The sequence below is a fragment of the Rhinopithecus roxellana genome, chromosome 1 (assembly GCF_007565055.1).
Source record: "Rhinopithecus roxellana isolate Shanxi Qingling chromosome 1, ASM756505v1, whole genome shotgun sequence".
NCBI classification, from domain to species: domain Eukaryota; kingdom Metazoa; phylum Chordata; class Mammalia; order Primates; family Cercopithecidae; genus Rhinopithecus; species Rhinopithecus roxellana.
Genome location: NC_044549.1, coordinates 177,821,057 through 177,847,773, shown reverse-complemented (window position 1 = coordinate 177,847,773; position 26,717 = coordinate 177,821,057). Strand labels below are relative to the sequence as shown.

Genomic DNA, 26,717 nt, shown 5'->3' with positions numbered 1-26,717 from the left:
CCATGAAACCATTTTTCCTCCTAGGCTTCTGGGTCTGTGATGGGAGGGCCTGCTGTGAAGGTCTCTGACATGCCTTGGAGACATTTTCCCCATTGTCTTGGTGATTAATAGTTGGCTCCTTATTACTTATGCAAATTTCTGCTGCCAGCTTGAATTTCTCCCTAGAAAATGGGTTTTTATTTTCTACTGCGTCATTAGTCTGCAAATTTTTCAAATTTGTATGCTCTGCTTCCTCTGGAACACTTTGCCATTTAGAAATTTCTTCTGCCAGACACCCTAAATCATCTCTCTCAAGTTCAAAGCTCCACAGATCTCTAGGGCAGGGGCAAAATGCCACTAGTCTCTTTGCATAGCAAGAGTAACCTTTACTCCAATTCTGAATAAGTTCCTCATCTCCATCAGAAACCACCTCAGCCTGAATTTTATTGTCCATATCACTATCAGCATTTTGGTCAAAGCCATTCAGTAAGTCTCTAGGAGGTTCCAGACTTTCCCACATTTTCCTGTCTTCCTTGAACCCTCCAAACTGTTCCAACCTCTGTCAGTTACCCAGTTCCAAAGTTGTTTCCACAGTTTCGGCTGTCTTTACAGCAGTGCCCCACTCTCTGCATTACCAATTTTCTGTGTTAGTCCATTTTCATACTGCTATGAAGAAATACCCAAAACTGGGTAATTTATAAAGAATAAAAGGTTTAATAGATTCACAGTTCCACATGGCTGGAGAGACGTCACAATCATGGTGGAAGATGAAGGAGGAGCAAAGGCACGTCTTACATGGCAATAGGCAAGATTGTGTGCAGGGAAAATCCCATTTATAAAACCATCACAGCTTGAGACTTACTTGCTATCACAAGAACAGCATGGGAAAAACCGTCCCCCGTGATTCAGTTACCTCCCACCAGGTACCACTCATGATATGTGGGGATTATGGGAGCTATAATTCAAGATGAGATTTGAGTGGGGACACAACCAAACTATATCAGGGACCCGTCTAAGAGGGTGACTTCTTTCAAGTCTCAGAGTATGTCTAAAAAGAAAATGCAGATTTTGCATTCTATTCTAGAATGTATCCATATTTTAACTTTAAAATGACATGTATTAAGTTATAATAAGGATAAAATCCAATGCCCAGATCTTAAATGTTAGTCAGATGAGTTTTGACAGTTTTGTATATATATCTATCTATACCTATGAAATCACTACCCAAAATAAAAATGACGTTTTAAACTGCTTACCTGTCAAGTAAAATTGACATTCCAGAAAGATGTGAAATGGGCTGGGCACAATAGCTCATGCCTGTAATCCCAGCACTTTGGGAGGCCAAGATGGGCAGATCATTTGAGATCAGGAGTTTGAGGCCAGCCTGGCCAACATGGTGAAACCCCATCTTTACTAAAATACAAAAATTATCCGGGTGTGGTGGCACATGCCTGTAATCCCAGCTATTCGGGAGGCTGAGGTGGGAGGATCACTTGAGCCAGGGAGGTAGAGGTTGCAGTAAACCAAGATTGCACCACTGCACTCCAGCCTGAGTGACAGAGCAAGACCTGTCTCAAAAAGAAAAAAAAAGAAAGATGTGAAATCATCTTTGCACTTTGAATAGTCCTTGACACAATGTCCTTGTTGGAGAACTACAGACCCCACCCCCTTCCATCATGTATTATTTATATCAGTACCTTCTGTGACAGTCTCTGCCCCTGTTGCATCAGAGTCACTTGGAAAGCTTTTTCCAAATAGTTACTTGGGCCCTACCCCAGATCTCCTGAATCAGCATCTTAGGACAAGTTAGGCACCTGTATTTTTTAAAAGCTGCTACCTGTTTTTGCTTTGCAGCCCAGAGTTGAGAACCCTAGCTCTGTATTCGTGCCAGAAGCATGACTTACTAATTAAACATATAATTGCCTGTCACCAAAGTAATACTGTTGATTAATTTGGATTGACAGATTCAAGGCTGATTTGACATTGGCAGAACAAGCTGTATCGATGGCAGATAGTCAGTTCACTGGCCCTACTTCTGTGTCAAAAGAAGCACTGACAGAACCACTCAGTATGAAGTGCAATGAAAACAACTCTGAATTGGAACAAATACCTGGAATCCAGTTAACTGGTTTTGCAAAAGGATAAATACTCAACTGGCTGGATTCTGCCATTTAACAAAGAGAAAAATCATTGGGATTGTTTAAACTAGCTTTCACCTTTACACCTTTCAGTTCAGGATGCAGTGTTCAATTGTTAACTTGGACTTGATGATTCAGCAGAAGGAAGTGATTTGAGTTCTGGCTCCTTGGATTAACGGGGCCAAGGAGCAACTCCTTTGCAATCCAGTTGTAATTACAGCCAGCTTGTCCAACCCTTGGCCCAGGACAGCTTTGAATGCGGCCCAACACAAATTCATAAACTGTCTTAAAACATTATGAGATGTATGCAACGATATGCAACGACCCTTTCTTTTTTTAGCTCATCAGCTATCATTCGTGTTAGTGTATTTTATGTGTGGCCCAAGACAATTATTATTCTTCCAGTGTGGCCCAGGGAATCCAAAAGATTGGATACCCCTGACAGAATCCCAGGATTCTTCTGCAATTTCTCAGAGGCCCTCTGTGCATACTCTGTAAACACTATCCACTTTCTTTATTACTTTTATTGGCAATAGGTGTAACATTTTATTTGTTGGATATTTTACTGAAATTTTATTTGCTTTTGCTTATTTACTGATTGGTGGGAGGAAGTCAGAGGAGGAATAAATCTAACCTGTTTAAAAGAAAAGGCTAAAATATTCATAACATGCTCTCCAAAGAGCAGAGCTAGTCATCAAAGAAGCTGCATACCAATTACTCTATTTGTGGGTTCTGGATTTAAGATTATGAAAAAGAGCAAATTGTTGGTTTTCTTCTATCTGGGCCAAGGAGATATCCAGGCAACCAGGTAATTTAGTAAGAGTTGCAAATATAGTGCCTGGAGAAAATTAATTCTCTAAAGACTGCAGCTTCTACAGGCAGTAACTCTTAAAGCCCCCAAATTGGGATAGTGCATTTTAATTTCAATACACTAACAAGGACACTAAAAATCCTTGTGATTATTTTAAGGCATAACACTAGCTGAACTTGTGATTAAATATTCTCACAAATGTGTTATCAAAATGTGAAATGTTTACTTATCAAATGAGGAAATTAATCAAGGTCATTTGTGATACATTATAGAAGCTAAAAATGAAATTGCCTGACATAAAGATGATGAAACTGAAACTGAATATCTTAAAAACAAAAAAGGCAGAAACAACAAAAAAAGGAATCTATATACAACACTATTTTGTATAGCAATGCGAAAACTGTACAGCAGGAAATGTGCTGTAGGAAATATGTCACCATAGGAAGTAAAATAATGTAATGAAAAGGTTCTTTGAATAAAGTGGGTTAAATTGATTTTCTTTGCTTCTTATTAAATTTGTGGACTTCAAAGTACCGAAGCTCAGCAATAGGCTTGAAACAAACCCAGTGAAAAGCAACTTTATTATTGAGCTGAGGATTGATATCAATAATAACTCACTAATAAAAAAGCTTGATAATGAAACTCCCAGTGCCTGATGTCGGTTGACAGACACTGAGAGTTTTCCCCAGGTACCCTGTGACCTAGAGAAAGCTTGGATTCCTGCCTTTGGCTTGGGCTGGCAAGCCCTGTGTCTTTACTCTACATTTTGATGCCAGGGAGACCCAGGACTGGAGCAGGGAGTGCCGTGGGAAGAAAACACAAGGAATGTTGTTCCCTTGTTTTAGCTTTGTGTTCATCCATTATGGATTTGTTTTTTTTGTTTGTTTTTTTGTTGTTGTTGTTTTTTAAGAGCATTTGAGATAGTTTGACAGCAGCAGTCATTACATCACTGACGAGGATGTTTACTTCTGTAAAATGCACCAGAAAATAGTGACAACTGTATGTTGTGCTATGAGGGTGTAAGAGATTTATCTCAAATGGCTTAGAAATCATAATATAGGCCAGTGTGATGGCTCACGCCTGTAATCTCGACACTTTGGGAGGCCGAGGTGGGCGGATCATGAGATCAGGAGATTGACACCATCCTGGCCAACATGGTGAAACCCTGTTTCTATTAAAAATACAAAGATTAGCTGGGTATGGTGATGCGCGCCTGTAATCCTAGCTACTGGGGAGGCTGAGGCAGGAGAATCGCTTGAACCCAAGAGTTGGAGGTTGCAGTGAGCCGAGATTGTGCTGCTGCACTCCAGCCTGGTGACAGAGCGAGACTCCGTCTCAAAAAAAAAAAAAAAAAGAAAGAAAGAAAAGAAAAGAAATCATAGTATTTCTCCGTATGATGAAACTCCACACTCGGGGGAGTGTCCCACAGGGTAGGGGGGCAGCTATCACCCATGAAATCTGGTACTAGTGTTGAAATATTTTCTGTTTTCCCTTATTTCCTCTACCATTAGCATTCATTACAGCCCTTTCCTTTAACTTTTTAATTTGTACTTTATTGCTTTGTTTTGAGTTTAATCTATTCTCCATGTCAGCAAAACAAAGACTTATCTCTAGGGAAGAATCTCTGAGTGATTCCCAGGGTTTGGGGGTTGAAATGGGGACATCTTCATGATGAACTTAAGCCCTTAAACTTCTTTTTGCATCATAACCTTTGAGTTCTTCTTTGGAGCTTAGCTGTGATTTATTGTTTTCACTTTAAAACAATACATTTAACATGTATGACATCTTTCAGACACATGAATAGGATCAGAGATTAATATACACCCATGTACCCAGCCCCTGGCTTAAGAAATACATCACAAATATAATGAAGCCCCTGGGTGTCCTTTCCCCATTACACCTCCTTTCCTGTCCTGCAGAGGTAACCGTTATCTTGAATTTGGTGTTTATAATTCCCACATTATCCATTCTTTAGATGATGGATATTTGGGTCATTTTTATTTTTTTTGGTGTAAAAACAGTGTGCTCTGAAATTCTTGCATGTTTCCTTCTTGTGCACATGTGTGAGAGTTTCTACATATATGTCAAGGTGGAGGTCATCATCATTTGATCTCCAAAGTATTGTACCAATTTATATTCCCAAGATCTGTGTATGAGAGCTACCCTTTCTCCATAGTCTCAATTGTGGAGCTTTAAACATTTTTAGATGTGAAATGGCTTCTCAGTTCCATTTCGCTGACTACTAATAAGGTTAAGTTATATTTGTATATATATATATTGGCCATGCCTGTTTCTTTTTCTGTGAATTACCTGTTTATATCTGTTGCCCATTTCCTTATTTGATTCTTTTTTGCTTTTTGATTTGTAGATGCCCTTTATGTATTCTGAATGCTAATTATTTGTCTTTTAACTTTGTTAATAGTGATTGTAGAGGTATAAAGGGTTTTTTTGTAGTCACATTTGACAATTCTTTTTCCTTTTTTTTTTTGTAACTTGCTAAAGAAAACTTTTCTAACCTGAGGTTATGAGGATTTTTTTGGATGTCAAAAAGTGTAAAAGTTTTATTCTTTATATTTAAGTCTCTACCTGGAATTGATTTTTGTATGTTGAGAAGTAGGAATCCATATAATATATGTCAATTAGATTTGCTGTGTGATTAACCACCCCAAAACTTAGTGGGTTAAAAGAACCACCATTTATTTAACATATATTCCTATGAGACTGGGCTCTACTGGGCTCACTTGTGTGTCTGGTGGTCAGTTGCCAGTGAGCTGAGTCACTCAGCCCCTGGAGGTTAGCTGGTTGTCCACTGGGGTAGCAGGCGTATTGGCAGTGAGCCACAAAGCTCTCACCACTCAGCAGACTAGCTGGACTTCTTCATTTGAGGGCAGCAGGTTGCAAAAGGGAATAAGCCTCATTGTGCAAGCCTCTGTGTGCAGTGTTTGCTAACATCTCATTAGCCAAAGGAAGTTATGTGACTGGGCTCAGACTCTGAGTTAAAGGCATTAAAGTTACATGATAATAGAACATGGATACAGAGAGGGGAGCAGTTGCTGGCCTTTTTTATAGTCAATTTACCATAACATCCAGTTGTCCAAGCACCATTCATAATATAGTTCATTCTCATCCCAGTGATACATGATTTGCCCTCTGTGGAATGTCATGCTCACACATTTATGATATATTTCTGTACTCTGTTCTTTTCCTATCCTAACACCAATCCCACACTATCTTAATTTCTCTATTTTTAAAATAAGTCTCGATGTTGGTAGGACAAGTAGTCCCTGGACTTCATTCTTTTGAAGCCATCTAGTTTATTATAGTAGTTTTAAGGAACTAGAAGGGGTGGAAGAGGAAACTTTAGATTAAAAGGGATTTTAAAAATATAGTATTTTTTAATGGGCAAGACTAAACTATCATGTCTAGGGATGCACACTGGGTGATAAAGCTATTTTAAAAGACAAAGAAGTGATGACTATAAAAGTCAGCGTTATGGTTGCTTGATGCCTCATGGGTAATGTTGTCAGATTTAGAAAAAAAAAAAACCAAAAAAAAAAACAGGACACCAAGACTCCCAGGTGAATTTGAACTTTAGATGAACAGTGCATAATTTTTTGTAGTGTAAGTATGTTCCAACATACTTATTTATCTGAAAGTTAAATTTAACTGGGCCACCTGTATTTTACCTGGAAAAATCCTGATTTTATTCAGGGTGATAATGTGGTTTACATTGCCCAGCCTTCCTTGTAGCTAGGAGTGGTCACGTGTCCACACGTGGGCCAAAGCAATTTAAATAGGAGTCACTGGGCAGGGCTTTTAGGAAAGCTGACTCTTGCCTTTGTCAGTTTTATTATCGGATTTGTATCACTTCATAAGAAAAAATGCCTTCTTTTACTATATTCTCGCACACATTGAGTAGCATTAGGATTATTGTTTCCTTTATGGTTAGAAAGAATTCTTCTAAAAACTATTTGGGCCTGTTTTGAGGGTGGAGAATGGGAGGGAATGATTGTTTGATAACTATTTCTTCTATGATTGTTGGCAAGGTTTAGTTTTGTCTTTTATCTGAAGTTTTGATAAAAATATATTTTTCAATCCCAGCTACTTTGGAGGCTGAGGCACAAGAATTGCTTGAACCCAGGAGGCAGAGGTTGCAATGAGCTGAGATTGCACCACTGTACTCCAGCCTGGGTGATGGAGTGAGACTGCCTCCAAAAAAAAAAAAAAAGAAAGAAAAAGAAAAGAAAAAACAAATATATATATTTTTCCTAGGAAATTACCCATCTAAATTTTCAAGCTTATCAATGTAGGATTGAATGAGGTGATTATTGTTTATTTTTAAAATTTCTTCTGCATTTATAGATTTCTCTTTATTATTATTTATTTTGTATATTTGTTTCTCTTTTTTTCTTAATTCAGTTAGCTGATCATTTGTCTTTACCTTTTTTTTTTCTCTAAACAACAACTCCTTGGACATACTTATTCATTCTCTCATTTTCTGTTTTCTAATTTAATTTCCACTCTTATTTTTATTTCCTTCCTTTTGCTTTCTTGAGCATGCCATTACTCTTTTCCTCGCTCTTACCACCTTTTGTTAGTTTTACAATCTCTACACTGCCAGAGTTAATAACATTTGCACTGTGTTCTATAAACATAATCCTCATGTTTATTTTATATTCAAGGCTCTTGCCAGTTTTTCCATTCACCTCTTAGTTAGCCGAAGATTACCCTCTATGCATTTTTTCAAAGAAGGCTGATGAGGCCGATGAGAATAATATTCCCTGAGTTCTTACATTTTCATACCTATTATCTGGCTTTTTTTCTTTACTTCAACCATAGGTTGGCATAATATATAATTTCCGGCTTATATTTTACTTTTCAGAAGGATTCTATAGGCTTTTACTGGCATTGGTGTTATTGTAGTAAAGTCTGAGGACAGCCTGATTTTTTGCCCCTAATAAATGCCCTTGATCTTTTTATTTAGCTTCCCAAATGATTCTTACTTTATCTTTGAAGATCAAGAATTTTACTAGGCCATCTGCTGATGTTGACATTCTGTTCCTTTCTTTCTTGAGTTTTGCTCTCTCTTTTCAGCCTAAAAATTGAAATAATGCTTTTATTTCTGGTGAGTTTTCTTCAATTACATCTTTAAATATTTTGTTTGCTTCATTTTGTTGTATTTTGTCTATTGTATAAGAATTTACCCTACGACCTATTTAGCAGCTTAAAACAAGACCCATTTATTATCTCAAAGTCTCTGTGTGTCAGGAGTCTGCGCATAGTTTTACTGGATCCTCTGGTCAGCATCTCACAAGGCTGCAGTGAAGTTGTCAGTTGGCCTCATGGTCTCATCTGAGGCTGAGTTTTCTTCCAAATTCAGCTGATTGTTGAAAGAATGAATTTTCTTGCACTTGTAGTGGCTTGCCTCTTCAAGGTCAGCGGGGGAGAGAGTGTGTCTGAAATCTTGCAGCACCCCAGTTCTTTTTTTAAAGACCTGATTAAGTCAGACCCACCAGGATCATCTCTTTTGATTAACTAGATTAACTGGCTGGGGATTTTAACTACATATGTGAAAGCCCTTCACCTTTGTCAAATTCTATTGGCTAGAAACAGAGCACAATTTCCACCTGCACTCAAGAAAAGAGGATTATACAAGGAGTCATCTTAGGGTGTGTCCAGCACACATTATTTTTTTTTCTTTTATGTATTTTCCAATCATGCATAGATGGATCTCGTTCACCTGTTCTCCCTGTCTATCATTTCCTGTGGACTCCTTTTCAATTCTGTATTTCCATTCATGTTGCTTATTTATTTACAGCATCGTCTGATTGCTTTTGCTGCTTCTGTCTTTGCCCTAATTTCTTGATGTTTTAATTTTTTTTCTGTTTTTTTCCTAAGCTCTGCCAGATAATATTTCATCTGTCCCCCCGCTTTCTATTCCCCACTCCCTTCTTCCCTCTTCCCCTCCTCACCTTCTCCTCTTCCCCTCCTTTCCTCCCCTTCTCCCCTTTTTCCCTTTCGTCTTTTAATTCTCTCGTCTTGGTCTATTTTGTGCTTTTATTTAATATAAGCATTTTTTTTCACTCATGGCTGAATGTTTTGTCACACTTTTATTTGCATTGTGGCAATTTTCTGGGGTGTAACCTTTGTTGTGGTATCTTTCAAAAGATCTTGAGCTTTTTATTTACTCATTTTTGAGTGAGTGAGTTTTTCCTCTACTATTATTTGTAGGAGGTTTATGTGTGAACAAGGCCATTGGTTCACAGTTATTTTTTCGTAGCACATTGAAGATTTTGTTTTCTTACTTCTACTGTTACCCTTGAAAAGTCTGCTGTTTTCAAGTCACCATGTCTTTAAAGGTAATCTCTTTTCCCTCTGGTTGCGTCTAAGATTTTCTTTTTTTTTTTGAGACGGAGTCTCGCTCTGTTGCCCAGACTGGAGTGCAGTGGCCGGATCTCAGCTCACTGCAAGCTCCGTCTCCCAGATTCACGCCATTCTCCTGCCTCAGCCTCCCGAGTAGCTGGGACTACAGGCGCCCGCCACCACGCCCGGCTAGTTTTTTGTATTTTTTTAGTAGAGGCGGGGTTTCACCGTGTTAGCCAGGATGGTCTCCATCTCCTGACCTCGTGATCCACCCGTCTCGGCCTCCCAAAGTGCTGGGATTACAGGCTTGAGCCACCGCGCCCAGCCAGAATTTTTTCTTCTTAAAGTATTTGGTGTTCTGGTTTCTTTATGTTGTGTGTAGATTTCTTTTTGGTTGTCCTGAATCTATGGATTTCTGTATTTTATTGGTAAAATTCTCACCTATTTTACCTTCAAACATGTGTCATGTGTCATTTTATGTGTTTTCTCCCTCTTTCTCTTTTTTTTTTTTTTTTTTTTTTTAAGTCAAGGTCTTGCTGTGTCACCCAAGCTGGAGTACAGTGGCACAACCATAGCCCACTGCAGCCTTGAACTCCTGGGCTGAAAATCCTACCACCTCAGCCTCTTGAGATCCTGGGACCACAGGTGCACACCACCATGCCCAGCTAATACTTTTTTACTTTTTGTAGAGATTATATTGCTCAGGCTGATCTTGAACTCCTGGCCTCAAGCGATTCTCTCATCTTGACCTCCAAAGTGTTGGGATTACAGGTATGAGCCTTTGCACACAGCCTGTATTTTCCCCTTCTGAAATTCCAATTAGAAATATCATGGAACATTGTGAATATCTTCCATGTCTCATCTTCTTTTTTTCCCTTTTGTCATCTCTGTGGTACATTATAAACAAATTTTTTAACAATTCTAACTCCCATGCCACAAAATCTCTCCATTTGGTTTTATTTGACAATATCTTTTTTTTTTTTTTTTTGACACAGAATCTCTATTACCCAGGCTAGGGTATAGTGGTGCGATCTCAGCTCACTGCCGCCTCTGCCTCTAAGCTCAAGCAATCGCCCTACCTTAGCCTCCCAAGTAGCTGGGACTTTTTGCCATGTTGCTCATGCTGGCCTCCAACTCCTAGGCTCAAGTGATCCTCCTACCTTGGCCTTCCAAAGTGCTGGGATTATAGGCGTGAGCTACCACTCCCAGCCAACAATATCTTTTTTTTTTTTTTTTACCAGTTTTAGAGTCCTCTGGGTACTTCTTTAATCACCTTCAGTGTACTTATTTGACAATTTGCACTAGTAATCCTTCCATCTGAAGCTGTTGGGGGCCTGATTTTGCTGTATTCTTTAACTTTCTTGCATGATATTTGCTTCCTTGTGTGTTTTGTAATTTTGAATCGTGAGCTCTTGTTTACCTTGTTCTTCAACCCAGGACACTCAATCTTCAAGAAGAGAGTATCTGCATAGGCTTTTCCAGGCATCTTAGGACTGTCAACATCTCAAAATCAGTTTGTGCTCATTTCTTGGCATAGAGTTACCTGCGTCGTGTATGGTGTGAGTTTTTGAATCATGAACCAACATAAGGAAGACCTTTTATTATGTTGGTTATGACTTTCAAGGAGTAGTTTTTTTCCCCTGCTTACAGCCCAAGATGAGATATACAAGTTTCCATATCAGATAGTTACTTTGGCAGGCAGGCAGGCAGGCAGATATTTGTTTGTTTTTGTCCATCCTTTCAATAAAGGAATCATTCCTTAAGGTTTCTAGCTGTATGCACAGATCTCACTCCAACCTCCACATGTTGTCTTTCTGACCTTCATGTTCATTAAAATCTAAACCCCTTGGGTATCAAGATTGGGACATGTTCCAGTACCACTTCACCACTCCAGTTTTCAGTTACTTGTTTTTAGTTTTTATTTTTAAAATGCTGTTTTTAAAGAGAAGTTTTAGGCTCACAGTAAAATTGAGCAGAAAGTTTACATATACTCCCTGTCCCAATACATGCATAGCCTTCCCTATTATCAATATCCCAGACTAGAATGAATGGTGTGTTTGTTATAATCAGTGAACCTACACTGACACATTGTTATAACGTTAAGTCCATAGTTTACATTAGGATTCACTTATTTCTCCCTTAACCCTTGGCAACCACTGATCATTTTACTATCTCTGCAATTTTACTTTTTCCACCACTGGAAATGTTACGTATTGGAATCATACAGTATGTAGCCTTTTCAGATTGGTTTATTTCCTTTAGTAATGTACATCTAAGGTTCCTCGGAATCTTTTCATGGCTTGATAGTTCATTTCTTTTTAGCACTGAATAATATTCCATTGTCTGGATGTACCACGCTTTATAAATCCATTCACCTACTGAAGAATATCTTGATTGTTTCCAAGTTTTGGTAACTATGAAAAAAACTGCTGTAAACACTCCTGTGCAGTTTTTTGTGGAGACATAAGTTTTCTACTCCTTTGGGTAAATACAAAGAATACGATTGCTGAATCATATGATAAGAGTATGTTTCATTTTATAAGAAAATGCCAAGCTGCCTCCCAAAGTGGCTGTATCATTTTGTGTTCCCATCAGCGATGAACCAGACTTCCTGTTGCTCTACATTTTCAACAGCATTTAGTCTTTTTAAAAATTGTTTTGGGCCAGGAGCGGTAGCTCACACCTGCAATCCCAGCAATTTTGGGAGGCCAAGGCAGGCGGATCACCTGAGGTCAAGAGTTCGAGACAGGTCTGACCAACATAGAGAAACCCCATCTCTACTAAAAATACAAAAATTAGCCGGGCGTGGTGGCAGGTGCCTGTAATCCCAGCTACTCGAGAGGCTGAGGCAGGAGAATTGCTTGAACCCGGGAGACGGAGGTTGCAGTGAGCTGAGATCGCACCACTGTACTCCAGCCTTGGGGACAAGAGCGAGACTTCATCTCAAAAAAAAAAATTGTTTTGTTTTTTCCTTCTACCAAACTAAGCATTTAGTCTTGTCAGTGTTTTGGATTTTGGCTATTCTAATAGGTGCATAGTGGTATCTGATTTTTTAAATTTGCAATTCCCTAAGGACATATGATGCTGAGCGTCTTTTCCTAAGTTTATTGCCATTTGTATATCTTCCTTGGTGAGATGTCTGTACATATCTTTTGCCTATTTAATTTAATTAATTAATTAATTTTTTTTTTTTTTGAGTCCAACTCTGTCACCCAGGCTGGAGTGCAGTGGTGCAATCTCGGCTCACTGCAACCTCTGCCTCCTGGGTTCACGTGATTCTCCTGCCTCAGCCTCCCGAGTAGGTGGGACTACAGGCACGAGCCACCACACCCAGCTCATGTTTTGTATGTTTAGTAGAGACGAGGTTTCACCATGTTGGCCAGGATGGTTTTGACCTCTTGACCTCGTGGTCTACCTGCCTTGGCCTCCCAAAGTGCTGGGATTACAGGCGTGAACCACCACGCTTGGCCTTTTGCCTATTTTTTAATCAAGTTGTTTACTTTCTTATTGTTGAGTTTTAAGAGTTCTTTGATATTTTGGATAACATTCCTTTAACTGATAAATCTTTTGCAAATATTTTCTCTCAGTCTGTAGCTTATCTTCTTCTTTTCTTGACAGTTTCATTGGCAGAGCAAAAGTTTTACATTTAGTGAAGTCCAGTGTATCAATTCTTTCTTTTTTGCCCAATGCAAGGTCATCTAGATATTCTCCCATGTTATCTTCTAAGAGTTTTATAGTTTTGTACTTTACATTTAGATCTATGATCTGTTTGAGTTACTTCTTGTAAAGGTTATAAGATCTTTATCTAGATTTATTTTTTACGTGTGGGTGTCCGTTTGTTCCAGCACCATTTGTTGAAAAGACCGTCTTTGCTCCATCACATTGCCTTTGCTCCTTTGTCAGAGATGAGTTAACTACAGCCTGTTGTGCAGTCGTGCACACTTGTAGTCCCAGCTGCTCAGTAGAGTTCCATAGTTTTCTTTAGGAGGCTGAGGTGGAAGAATTGCTTCAACCTAGGAATGTGAGTCCAGCCTAGGCAACATAGTGAGACCTCATCTGTAAAATAAATAAATAAATACATACATAAATACACACATAAATAAATAAGACCAGTTGACTGTATTTATGTGGGTCTATTTCTGGATTCTCTATTCTGTTCCATCTATTTGTCTGTTCTTTGGCCAATAGGTAAAATATCATATTGTCTGGATTACTACAGTTTTATAATGTCTTGAAGTTGGTAGTGTGTGTTCTGACTTCATTCTTCTTTGATATTGTCTTAGCCATTCTTGGTCTTTTTAACTCTCCATATGCAATTTATTTTTATGTATTTCTTTAGAGACAGGTCTTGCTCTGTCACCCAAGCTGGAATGCAGTGGCATGATCATAGCTCACTATAACCTTGAACTCCTGGGACCAAGTGATCCTCCCACTTCCGTCTGCTGAGTAGCCAGGACTGCAGGTACACATTGCCTTGCGCAGCTAACTTAAATTTTTTTTTTAATTTTGTAGAGAATGCGGTCTCTCTATTTTGCCCACGCTGGTGGTCTCAAATTCCTGGCCTCACATGATCCTCCTGCCTTGCCTCTTAAAGTGCTGAGCTTACAGGCATAAGCCACTGCTCCATATGCAGTTTAGAACCAGTTTGTTGATACCTACAAAATAACTTGTTGGGATTTCAGTTGAGATTGTGTTGAATCTATAGATCAAGTTGTTGGCAAGAATTGACATCTTGACAATATTGAGTCTCTGCATTTATTTAGTGCTGCTTTGATTTCTTTCAACAGAGTTTTGTAGTTTTTTTCATGCAGGCCTTACACATTTTTAAAAGATTTATACCTAAATATTTCATATGTAGGGTACAAATATAAATAATATTATTGTTTTATTTTATTTATTTACTTGTGAGACGGAGTCTTGCTCTGTCGCCCAGGCTGGAGTGCAGTGGCGTGATCTCGGCTCACTGCAAGCTCCGCCTCCCAGGTTCACGCCATTCTCCTGCCTCAGCCCTCCTGAGTAGCTGGGACTACAGATGTCCACCACCACACCTGGTTAATGTTTTGTATTTTTCATAGAGATGGGGTTTCACCGTGTAAGGCAGGATGGTCTTGATCTCCTAACCTTGTGATCCACCTGCCTCAGGCTCCCAAAGGGCTGGGATTACAGGCGTGAGCTACTGCGCCCAGCCAATAGTATTATGTTTTAAATTTAAAAGTCCACTGTTCTTCACTGATACATGAGAAATAAATTGATGTTTGCATATGAACCTTGTATCCTGCAACAATGGTATAATAACTTATTAGTTACAGAGATTTTTTTATTAATTCATTCCAATTTTCTACATCAATGACAATTTCATCTGTGAACAAAGGCAGTTTTATTTCTTCTTGCCCAGTCTGTATCTTTTCTTTGCTTTTTGCATTAGCTAGGAGTTACGGTACGATATTGAAAAGCAGTGGTGAGAGGGGGCATCATTACCTTGTTCCTGATGTTAGTATAAAGGCTCTAGTTTCTTACCACTAACTATGATGTTAGCTGTAGGTGGTTTTTTTAAATCGAGTTGAGGAAGTTCCCCTCTATTTGTAGTTTACTGAGAGTTATTATCACCAAATGGGTATTGTATTTTGTGAAATACATCTATTTGACATCTATTTTTTTGCATCTATTGATACGATCATGTGATTTTTCTTTTCTTTTTTTGAGACAGGGTCTCACTGTGTCGCACCAGCTGGAGTGCAGTGGTGCAAACACAGCTCACTGCAGCCTCCACCTCCTGAGCCATGTGATCTTTCTTATTTAGCCTGTTAATGTGATAGATTACATAAATTGATTTTCAAACATTGAACCAACCTTTCATACCTGAGATAAATTTCACTTAGTCATGGTGTATAATTTCTTCTATGGATTATTAGATTCAATTTGCTAATATTTGTTGGTGCAAAAGTCATTGTGGTTTTTGCCATTGAAAGTAATGGCAAATGACTTTTGCACCAACCCAAGGATTTTGCTAAGGATTATTGCATCTATATTCATGAGAGATACTGCTCTGTAGTTGTATTAGTCAGAATTCTCTAGGGAGATATTGGGAGAACCCACCCCCAATATTTCAACATAGGTTCTATTTTCCATAAGTGTTGGCCGTCTGAGAAATAAAGAGAGACAGTACAAAGAGAGGAATTTTACAGCTGGGCTGCCAGGGGTGACATCACATATTGGTAGAACTGTGATGCCTGCCTGAGTCTCAGACCAGCAAGTTTTTATTAAGGGTTTCAAAGGGGGGGGGGGTGTGAGAACAGAGAGTAGGTACAAAGATCACATGCTTCAAAGGGCAAAAAGCAGAATCACTGATAAGGGTCTAACAAAGATCACATGCTTCTGTGGGAACAGGGCAAAGGGCAAAAGCAGAACCACTGATAAGGGTCCAACAAAGATCACAGGGCAAAGAGCAAAAGCAGAACCACTGATAAGGGTCTATATTCAGCGGTGCACATATTGTCTTGATAAACACCTTAAACAACAGAAAACAGTGTTCGAGAGCAGAGAGCCTGTCTGACCACAAATTTACTAGGGCTGAGTTTTCCCAACCCTGGTAAGCCTGAGGGTTCTGCAGGGTCCATAAAAATCACTATTATTCTGTTCTTTTTCAAGGTGCACTGATGGCATATTGTTCAAACACACATGTTTTACAATCAATTTGTACAGTTAACACAATTATCACAGTGGTCCTGAGGTGACGTATATCCTCAGCTTATGAAGATAACAGGATTAAGAGATTAAAGACAGGCATAAGAAATTATGAAAGTATTATTTGAGAACTGATAAATGTCCATATAAAGATGAAATCTTCACAATTTATGTTCCTCTGCCATGGCTCCAGTCGGTCCCTATGTTCGGGGTCCCTGACTTCCCATAATAGGAAGATAGTGCCAAAGGGATATATATAGAGAGAGATATGAAAGAGATTTATTAGAGGAATTGGCTCACACAATTATGGAGGCTGAAAAGTCCAATGACAGGCCATCTGCAAGCTGGAGACCCTGGAATGTTAATGGCATAACTAAATCCAAGGCCGAAGGCCTGAGAACCCAGGGGCCTGCTGGTGCAAGTCCTGGAGTCCACAGGCCAGGGCAGGAGAGTATGGGTATATCCCAGCTCCTGCAGATAAATCAACACACTTGCTTTTTGTGTTTTTTTTCCTCTCTCAGCTCTTGGCTTATTAGATGGTGCCTGCCCACATTGAGGGTGGCTCATCTTTACCTCATCCACTTAGACTCACACACTCACCTTCTCATGCTGATCACAAGCACATCCAAAAGTAATGCTTTACCAGGTTTCTACAGTGTTCCTTAATCCATTCAAGTTAACACCTAAAATTAATCCTCACAGTAGTTTTCTTTTGTTGTAATGTCTTTGTCTGTTTCAGTATTGGGGTAATGCTGCCCTCATGGAATGAGTTAAGAAGTATTGCCTCTGATTCTGTCTTCTGGAAGAGATAGTAGAGAATTGGTATAGTTTATTTCTGAATGTTTGGTGGAATTCACCAGTGAACCCACCTGGACTTGGTGATCTCTGTTTTAAAAGATTATGAATTATTGATTTAATTTCTCTAATACATGTAGGCCTCTTCAGATTGTCTGTTTTTCTTGTGTGAATTTTAGCAAATTCTGTCTTTTAAGGAATTTGTTATCATTTTCCTTTTTTTTCTTTACTTTGAGATGGAGTTTTGCTCTTGTCGCCCAGGCTGGAGTGCGGTGGTGCGATCTCCGCTCACTGCAACTTCTGCCTCCCTGGTTCAAGCAATTTTCCTGCCTCAGCCTCCTGAATAACTGGGATTACAGGTGCCCACCACCACACCTGGCTAATTTTTGTATGTTTAGTAGAGATGAGATTTCACCATGTTGGCCAGGCTGGTCTCCAACTCCTAACCTCAGGTAATCCACCTGCCTTAGCCTCCCAAAGTGCTGGGATTACAGGCGTGAGTCACCATGCCTGGATATCAGTTTCTTAAATTGACATATAGGTTATCATATTTTGGGGAATAAAGTTGTTTATAATATTCCTTTATTATTCTTTCAGTGTCCATGGGATCTGTAGTTATGTGCCTTCTTTCATTGCTCATATCAGTAATATGTGTCTTCTCTATTTTTTTTTCTTAGCCTGGCTAGAGGCTTATTGATTTTTCTTGATCTTTTCAAAGAACCAGAATTTAGTTTTATTTTTCTCTATTGGTCTCCTGCTTTACATTTCATTGATTTCTACTCTAGTGTTTATAATTGCTTTCATTCTTCTTACTTTAGAATTAAGTTGCTCTTCTTTTTCTAGTTTCATGAAGTAAAACTTTAGACTACTAATCTTATATCTTAATTCTTTTGTACATTTCTCTTGAGATTTCTTTTCTGACCCATTTGTTATTTAAAACTGTGTGGTTTTATTTCTAAGTATTTTGGGTATTTCCTGCTAAATTTATGTTATTGATTTTTAGTTTAATTCTACTGTGGTCTGAGAGCAGACGTTGTATTATTTCTAGTCTTTTAAATCTGTTAAGGTGCATTTTATGGCTCACAGTGTGTCTTGTCATGGTAAATGTTCCATGTGAGCTTGAGAAGAATCTGTATTTTGCTGTTATTAGATGAAGTAGTATATAGATGTCCCTTGTATACAGTTGATTGATGGTGCTACTGAATTCAACTATGTCCTTGCTGATTTTCTGCCTTCTGGATTTTATTCATTACTGATAGATGGGTGTTGAAGTTTACAATTATAATAGTGGATACATCTGTTTCTCCTTGCAGTTCTGTCCATTTTTGCCTCATGTATTTTGATGCTCCAGTGTTGGCACGTGTACATTAAGGATTTTTATTTCTTATTACATTGACCCCTTTATCATTTTGTGATCCACTTTTTAATCCTGATAACTTTCCTTGGTCTAAAGTCAGCTGTGTCTGAAATTTATATAGCTATTCCTGCTTTCTCTTGATGACTGTTAGTCTGTTTTCATGCAGTTAATAAAGACATACCCGACACTGGGTAATTTATAAAGGAAAGAGGTTTAATGGACTCACAGTTCCACATGGCTGGGGAGGCTTCACAATCATGGTAGAAGGCAAATGAGGAGCAAAGTCACGTCTTACGTGGCAGCAGGCAAGAGAGTTTGTGCAGAGGAACTTCTGTTTATAAAACCATCAGATTTCATGAGACTTACTCACTACCATAAGAACAGTATGCGGGAAACCACCCCCATGATTCAGTTATCTCCACCTGGCTCTACCTTTGACATGTGGGGTTTACTACAATTCAAGGTGAGATTTGGGTGGGGACACAGCCAAACCATATCAGTTTTACTATTAGGATGGTATATCCATCCATTTACTACACAATCTACATGTGTCTTTATATTTAAAGTGGGTTTCTTGTAGACAACATATAGTTGAGTCATGTTTTTTATCTACTGTAACAATCTCTTGTTTTGAATTGATATATTTAGACCATTGACTTTTAAAGTGATTATTGATATAATTGGATTATTATCTACCATATTTGTTACTTTTTTCTACTTGCTGCCTTTGTTCATTGTTCCTGTTTTTGTCTTCCACTCTTTTTCCGAGTTTTGGTGTTTTAATTGAACATTTTATGTGATATTGTCGCATGGTTTTGTCTGAAAGTATCTTATTTCTCTGCTTTTGAAGGTTAATTTTGTAGGATGTTGATATGGTTTAGCTCTGTGTTCCCACCCAAATCTCATGTTGAATTGTGTTCCCGAGTATTGAAGGTGTGGCCTGGTGGGAGGTGATTGGATCACGTGGATGGTTTCTAACAGTTTAGCACTATCCCTCTAGTGCTGTCTCGTGACAGAGTTCTCATGAGATCTGGTTGTGTAAAAGTGTGTAGCACTTCCCACTTAGCTCTCTCTGTCTTCTGCCACCATGTGAAGATGTGCTTGCTTCCCCTTTGCCCTTCTGCTATGATTCTGAGTTTCCTGAGGCCTCCCAGCCATGCCTCTTGTACAGCCTGTGGAACCTCTTTTCTTCATAAATTACCCAGCTTCAGGTAGTTCTTTATAGCAGTGTGAGAATGGGCTAATACAGACACACAATGCTAGGTAGGTACTTTTTTCCTCTCAACACTTTAAATATTTCACATCACTATCTTATTGTTTGCATGATTTCTGACAAGTCAGATATCTTTCTTATCTTTGCTTTTCTATATATAAGATGTTTTTTTCCCCTCTGGCTTCTTTCAGGATTTTTTTCTTTATCTTTGCTTTTCTGCAATTTGAATATGATTTGCCTGCATGCATTTTTTTTTTTTTTTTTTTTTTTTCATTTTTGGAAGTTAACCTGCTTGGTGTTCTCTGAGCTTCCTAGGTCTGATGTCTGATGGTTTGGTGGTTTGGTGTCTGATATTAATCTGGGGAAATTCTCAGTCATTATTGCCTCAGATATTGCTTCTATTCTTTCTCCTTCTGGTATTCCCATTGTACATATTTATAACCTTTGTAGTTCCACTGTTTGTTGATTTTTTTGTTTTTTTCAGTCTTTTTTTCTCTTTGCTTTTCAGTTTTGGGCATTTCTATTGTCATATTCTCAAGCTCAGGGATTCCTTTCTCAGCCATGTCCAATCTACTAATGAATCCATTAAAGCAATTCTTCATTTCTGTTAGTGTTTTTTAATCTCAAGCATTTATTTTTTATTCTTTCTTAGAATTTCCATTTACCTGCTTAGATTACCCATTTGTTCTTGCATGTTGTCTGTTTTTTTTGTTTTTTGTTTTTTTTCCAGTAGAGCCTCTGGCATATTCATCATATATATTTTAAATTGCTAGTCTGATAATTACAACATCCCTGCCATATCTGACTCTGGTTCTTCTGGGGTTTTTTCTTTTTTGAGATAAAGTCTCGCTCTGTCACCCAGGCTGGAGTGCAGTGGTGTGATATCAGCTCACTGCAACCTCCACCTCCTGGGTTCCAGCAATTTTTGTGCCTCAGCCTCCCAAGTAGCTGGGACTATAGGCATGTGCCACCATGCCTGGCCAATTTTTGTATTTTTAGTAAAGACAGGGTTTCACCATGTTGGCCAGGCTGGTCTTGAACTCCTGGCCTTGAACTCTTGGCCTCAAGCTATCCACCTACCTTGGCTTTCCAAAGTGCTGGGATTACAGACATGAGTTACTGCACCTGGCCTGACTCTGGTTCTGATGCCTGCTGTGTTTTCAAACTCAATTTTTTACCTTTTAGTATATCTTGTAATTTTTTGTTGGAAGTTGGACACAATATACTGAGTAAAGGCACTGCAGTAAAAAGGCATTTAATTGAAATGTGGTGGGAGGGAAAGTGTTCTATTGTCTTATAATTAGGCCTCAGTCTTTAGGGAGCCAGTGTTTCTGGACTGTGAACTTTATAAGTGCTTCTCAGCCCCCAGCTCCACTCAGGTGGGACAGAATGGGGCTAGAGTTGGATATTTCCCTTCCCCCAGGTCAGTTAAGCTTTGATAAAACACCAATAAGTTAGGCTCAGGTAAAAACAGTTTCTCTTGAGGAGAGGCCTGCTAAAGACCAGAATGCTTTGTTTACTTTCCTTCTTCCTCTGGCAGAAGCGTGGGAGGATTTTTTCTCCAGTCTTCATTGTGAGAACCTGGTAGAGCTCCTACAGGTAAAACTTACAAAAGTGTGGGTGCCTCCATCTAAGTCTGGGCCCCTCTGGAGTTTTTTTTAATTTTTTTTATTTTTATTTATTTTTATTTTTTGTCTGTTTGTTTTGAGACGGAGTCCCGCTCTCTTGCCAGGCTGGAGTGCAGTGGCATGATCTTGGCTCACTGCAATCTCCGCCTCCCAGGTTCAAGCAATTCTCCTGCCTCGGGCTCCTGAGTAGCTGGGACTACAGGCACACACCACCACGCCCAGCTAATTTTTGTATTTTTAGTAGAGACAGGGTTTCACCATGTTGGCCAGGATGGTCTCGATCTCTTGACCTCATGATCTGCCCGCCTCAGCCTCCCCAAGTGCTGGGATTATAGGTGTGAGGCACCGTGCTTGGCCCCCTCTGGAGTTTTTAACTGACTCATCCTGAGCGTCCAGCAATTCATCAGTTACATTTCAGGTTTTCCTGTGGAGGTTCTGCTTGTGGGTTTGTGCTATGGTAACTTGTGACTCTGAATTTACTTGTGTGTTTCTCTAATACTGGGGACAGCAGTTTGCCCTGTGACATCAATTCCCTGATATATCTAGGAAGAGTTGTTGGTTTTCAGCTAGTTTAGTGTTCCTCTTGTTAGGATGGAGTGGCAACTTCCAAGCTCCTTACAGGCTGTACTGAAAACCTGAAGTCAGCCATTAATTTATTTTTTTTCTTATGGTTTTCATTTATTAGAAAAACTGTGTAACATTGAAGAAGACATTTTAAATCCTTGTAAAATAACCTTCATGTTTTCATTTATTCACATTGATTTTCAATCTTTGTTTACATGCATACATTTTAACTTAGCTATTATCACAGTAAATGTATAAAAATTTTCATTAAGTGTTTAGCACACCTTAAGTATATTTTATTTTCAGAATCTTCACAATTATTTTTTAAATTGTTGTTTAATATTCCACCTGACTGATATTCATTCATTTTCCTAATTTTCTTCCTATTGGATATTGTTTGTTTCTAGCTGTCTTCTGTTGAGATTCGTTCTTCAGTTTCAGCTAGCCTCAACTTACTAAACATGAGGCATTTTATATCGGATTTTAACTTTTTTTTTGGTAGAGATGGGGGTCTCACTATGTTGCCCAGGTTGGAGTGCAGTTGTGCAGTTATGGCTCACTGCAGTCTTGAACTCCTGGACTCAGGTGATCCTCCCACCTGAACCTCCCAAGTAGCTGGGACTACAGGTGTGTACCACCATGTTCTGCTAATGTTTTTTACATTTTTGTAGAGAGGGTCTCACTATGTTTTCCAGGCTGGTCTTGAACTCCTAGCCTCAAGCAATCCTCCCACCTTGGCCTCCCAAAGCGCTGGGATTACAGATGTGAGCCACCATACCCAGCCACATCAGATGTTTTTATTTCAACTTATAGAGGAAGGAATTTAAGTTTAGTTATGTTAAATATAACAAGATTATGTAACAAGTAAGCATCAGAGCAGGATTTCAACTCAGTATGCGGAAGATCAAAAGCCTGTATTCTTTACCTCCATGGTATGCCATTACTTCAGCAAATACCTTTTTTCCTTCTTTTGAATAACTTCCTAAGATAAAATCCCAGAAATATACTGTTTGTGATTCATAATACAAGTTTTCAAACTTGTTTATACTAGGAAAACATTGCTGTTCTTTATCACTATACTAGTTTATCCCTTAGTATACTCAAAATTAATATTTTGAGTAGTACCAGTTTTAATTTTTATTTTGTATATAAGTTCAAAGCCTTCCAAAGTGTTTGTTTATGATTTATTTTCTTGTTAAAATCTGTTCTTGTTCATTGCCTGTTTATAAGTGTTGTCTTGATGTTTATATTTGACATGTAAATTTTAATTTGTCAATCTGTTTCTTCTTTTAATTGTTCCAAATTTTAGAAAGTTGTTTCAAGTATCTGATACATAATTCTAATTTATGCTAGTTTTTCTAACATTTGATATTCAGCTGCTGATTTTGAGTATATTTTTGTGTATGGCCTAAGATGCTATTATTCCTGTTGTTATTTAGTCATCCTAGTATTATATTCAATCAACCTCCCCCACCACCACCACTGTTTTGAGTGTGGTTGCATTAAAAAGCATGTGGGCTTTTGGTCAGAATAGATTTGGGTAAAATCCTGGCTGTATCAGTCCCCTACTACTTTAAGAGTAACTTTTTCACAAAAGGAGCTAGAAGATCCTCTGCTTTGCCTCTAGTGCTGAGGAATGTTGCACCTACAACTATCATGGAAGACGCTGAAGCCTCCGGTGTGCAACCCTGTACTCCCAACACCCTCAGGGAGCTCCAGCTCTGGGGGCCTCGGACATTCATGCCAGGTAAAGGTGTAGGACACAGGCCAGGCATGGTGGCTCACAGCCATAATCCCAGCACTTTAGGTGAGAGGATTGCTTGAGGCCTGGAGTTCAAGACTAGCCTGAACCACGTAGCAAGACCCCATCTCTACAAAAAATTTAAAAAATTAGTCACATATGGTAGCGTGCACCTGTAGTCCCAGCTACTTGAGAGGCTCTTGGAGAGGGATCACTTGAACCTAGGAGTTTGAGGCTGCTGTGAGCTATGATCATGCCACTGTACTCCAGCCTGGGTGACGGAGCAAGACCCTGTCTCAAAAAAGAAAAAGAAAAAAAAAGAAGCTATAGGACGTAGGGGAGCTAGTCATATGTCTGTCCTACTAAAAGTCTAGATGGCACAGGGCAATGGCACTTGTGTTAGAACCAGAATGCAGCTATGACTGACTTGGAACCATCTGTCAGAGGGAAAAAGGCAGGCAAATAGTTACTCATTTGACCAAAGCAGAAGAAAACCAAAATGTCCAATGCCTCCAGGAAGAGAGGCAAAGATAGAGATACTAATCATTTCTCTACACATCTGGCATGCCGTGGGTGAAGAAGAGAGCCAAGTTGGTGAATAGATCTGGAAAGGTTACCATCATGCTTGACTGAGCTCTGCCCTCCAACCAAACACCCCTGAGCAGCCGCAGCACGCCTCACCATGCTTCCCACCACACGTGGATCAAGAGCACCTCCACAGGTTCTCAGAAGCTACAGCACCAGGACCCCCATTTGCCTGCTTTTTGCTGTTCCTCTTAATACAGGGTCTTGCAATCACAGCTTACTGCAACCCCTGCCTCCTAGGCTCAAGCGATCCTCCCACCTCAGACTTCCAAGTAGCTGGGACTACAAGTGCATGCCACCATGCCCAGCTAATTAAAATTTTCTTTTTGGTAGAGACAGTGTTTCTCCATGTTGCCCAGGCTAGTTTCAAACTCCTGGGCTCAAGCAATCCTCCTGCCTCAGCCTCCCAAAGTGTTGGGATTACAGGCATGAGCTACCATGCCTGGCCTCTCTTGGTAATTTGGACTATGCCTCTCCCAAATATATACCTCTTGGCCTCTGCACGAGCGAAGGTGGCCTTTGGCATGTTATTTCCAGCACTGTGGTTTACTTCAGCTTTTTAAATTGTTTCCTTCATAATTTCTACTGTCATCCATTGTCAGCGTTTCTAGCTATGCTGTTAAGGGTTGTTCTTTTGTTTTGTTTTGTTTTGTTTTTTGAGATGGAGTTTCACTCTTATTGCCCAGGCTGGAGTGCAGTGGCATGATCTCAGCTCACTGCAACCTCTGCCTCCTGGGTTCAAGCTATTCCCCTGCCTCAGCCTCCCGTGTAGCTGGGATTACAGTGCCCACCACCATGCCTAGCTAATTTTTTTGTACTTTTAGTAGAGTTGGGGTTTCACCATGTTGGCCAGGCTGGTCCTGAACTCCTGACCTCAGGTGAACCACCCACCTTGGCCTCCCAAAGTGCTGGGATTACAGGTGTGAGTCACCATGTCTGGCCCCAAGGATTATTCTTTTGATTTGGGGGAACAGGGTTCCTTGGCCCTATTACCCACCGCATTGTTCTCCACTCTCTGCATCCTGAGCATCTTCATCTGCATTTTTCACTCCTGAGTACTGGCAGAGATGAGCACAAGGGTAATGGGATTTGATGTAGTGACATTGTATCCACCACAGGCTTAGAGATTCTGTATCCACCACAGGCTTAGCGAGGTTGTATCCATCATACAGTTATGTTGCATCCATCATACATCTAGAGATGTTGTGTGCACTATACAATCAGCAATATTGTGTCCATCATACGTTCAATAATCACAAAAAGGCATTACATTGCCCACATTTCTGAGCACATCTTCCCTGAAAATTTTGACACGTGGTTCTAGGACATCACATTTTCCACGCACTGGTTCTTTTTCTTCTGGATATCAAGCCCTCAGGTCCACATTATCTAGAAGGTGGTTCTTTAAGGTAGTCCAAGAAGGAAATGGGGGAGAAATTTCCCAAAGGCTTTTAAAAGCAATACCTTGCTGACACTCATTGAAACTCATTTCAGAGAATTTGGTGATGGTTTTTGGAAACCATAAGCATTCCAGAAGAACAGAGTAGCTAGAAGTGCCCCAACCATTCATGTGTCCCAGGACTGACTGACGGTGGAAAAGCTTTATGTGTGTGTATTTTCCTTGCTGTCTGGTCAAGGTCTCCAATCAATAGTTTAAAACTTTTTCACGGTTCATTTTCGACCACTCAGAATTTCCTTTAACTTTCCTGCAAACTCAAATATGCATTTAAAAATAATCTGTTCCATTTTTGCAGGATATGGTTGAAAGATATTTCAGATTATCTAGTCTACCATATTGCCCCCCACCTTTTTTTAAATCAGGAACTTTAAGCAAAAACCAGTAACAACCAGGTTCTTCAATGGTATTCCTGCCATGGCCAAGACAAGCACCGAGTCCTTTAACTGACCTGCATCAAGTTGCTTAGGGAGATTTTTCCCTCTAGTTGGAGTGTTTAATGCTTTCTTTGCTGCTTATTTTCACTCAATATGGTAGAAACACTTTGAAATCTGCCCAAATTCCATCAGCCCTATTGGAGAGGCACCCGAGAAATGAAGATGATGTTTCTGACTCATAACATTCTTTGACATAAGGGAAAGATAGGAGTCAGAATAGAGGATATACATTCCTTTATCTTCTTCTCAAGTGCTTCTCCAAGTGTGACTCAGACCAGGAGCATCAGCATCACCTGGGAATGTGCCATAAAATGCAGATTCTCAGACCCTATTCCATACCTACTCAATCAAAACTTTCAGGCATGGGCTCCAGAGATCTGTGTGTTCAAGTCCTCAGGTGACTCTGATGGCATGCTTACATTTGAGACCCTCTGCTCTGGTCTGATCACCCAGAATCTCCCTTGGGAGAGCTACCTTGAAATTTCTGCTTAACTTCCCCCGCAGCGTATTGAAGACTCTGCAGTGGTTGTTTGGTTTTGTTTGGTTTTGTTTGGTTTTGTTTTGTTTTGAGACAGAGTCTCACTCTGTCGCCCAGGCTGGAGTGCAATGGTGCGATCTAGGCTCACTGCAACCTCCACCGCTGGGATTCAAGCGATTCTCCTGCCTCAGCCTCCTGAGTAGCTGGGATTACAGGCACGTGCCACCACGCCCGGCTAACTTTTTGTATTTTTGGTACAGACAGGGTTTCACCTCCGCAGTGGTGGTTAAAGCTTGACCACTAAATTGCCCTGGTTCTTCAGCATGCGCTAGGCAGGCTGGACCAGAAGCTGGGAGACCTGGCTCCCAGTCTCATTCTCATTACTAACCAGTCCTGGAGTTTTCCCTCACCATGAAAATGGGATTTTTACCATCTGCTTTCTCTGCTTTGTGTTGCAGGAAGATAAAAAAATAATAATAATGGATATT

At 39.6% G+C, this 26,717-nt stretch overlaps 1 protein-coding gene across 3 annotated transcripts in view; it reads left to right on the top strand.

Moving 5' to 3' along the window:
* Window positions 1-26,717, top strand: part of BTD (biotinidase) — a 114,156-nt gene that overhangs the window by 2,363 nt on the left and 85,076 nt on the right. The window contains exon 1 of one of the 3 annotated variants that reach the window (XM_030933600.1): window positions 13,695-13,753. The exons of the other annotated variants lie outside the window; for them this stretch is intronic. The gene's annotated coding sequence lies outside the window, so the exon portion shown is untranslated. Of the gene's footprint in view, window positions 1-13,694; window positions 13,754-26,717 lie in introns of those variants that run through there. 3 annotated transcript variants of the gene reach the window in all.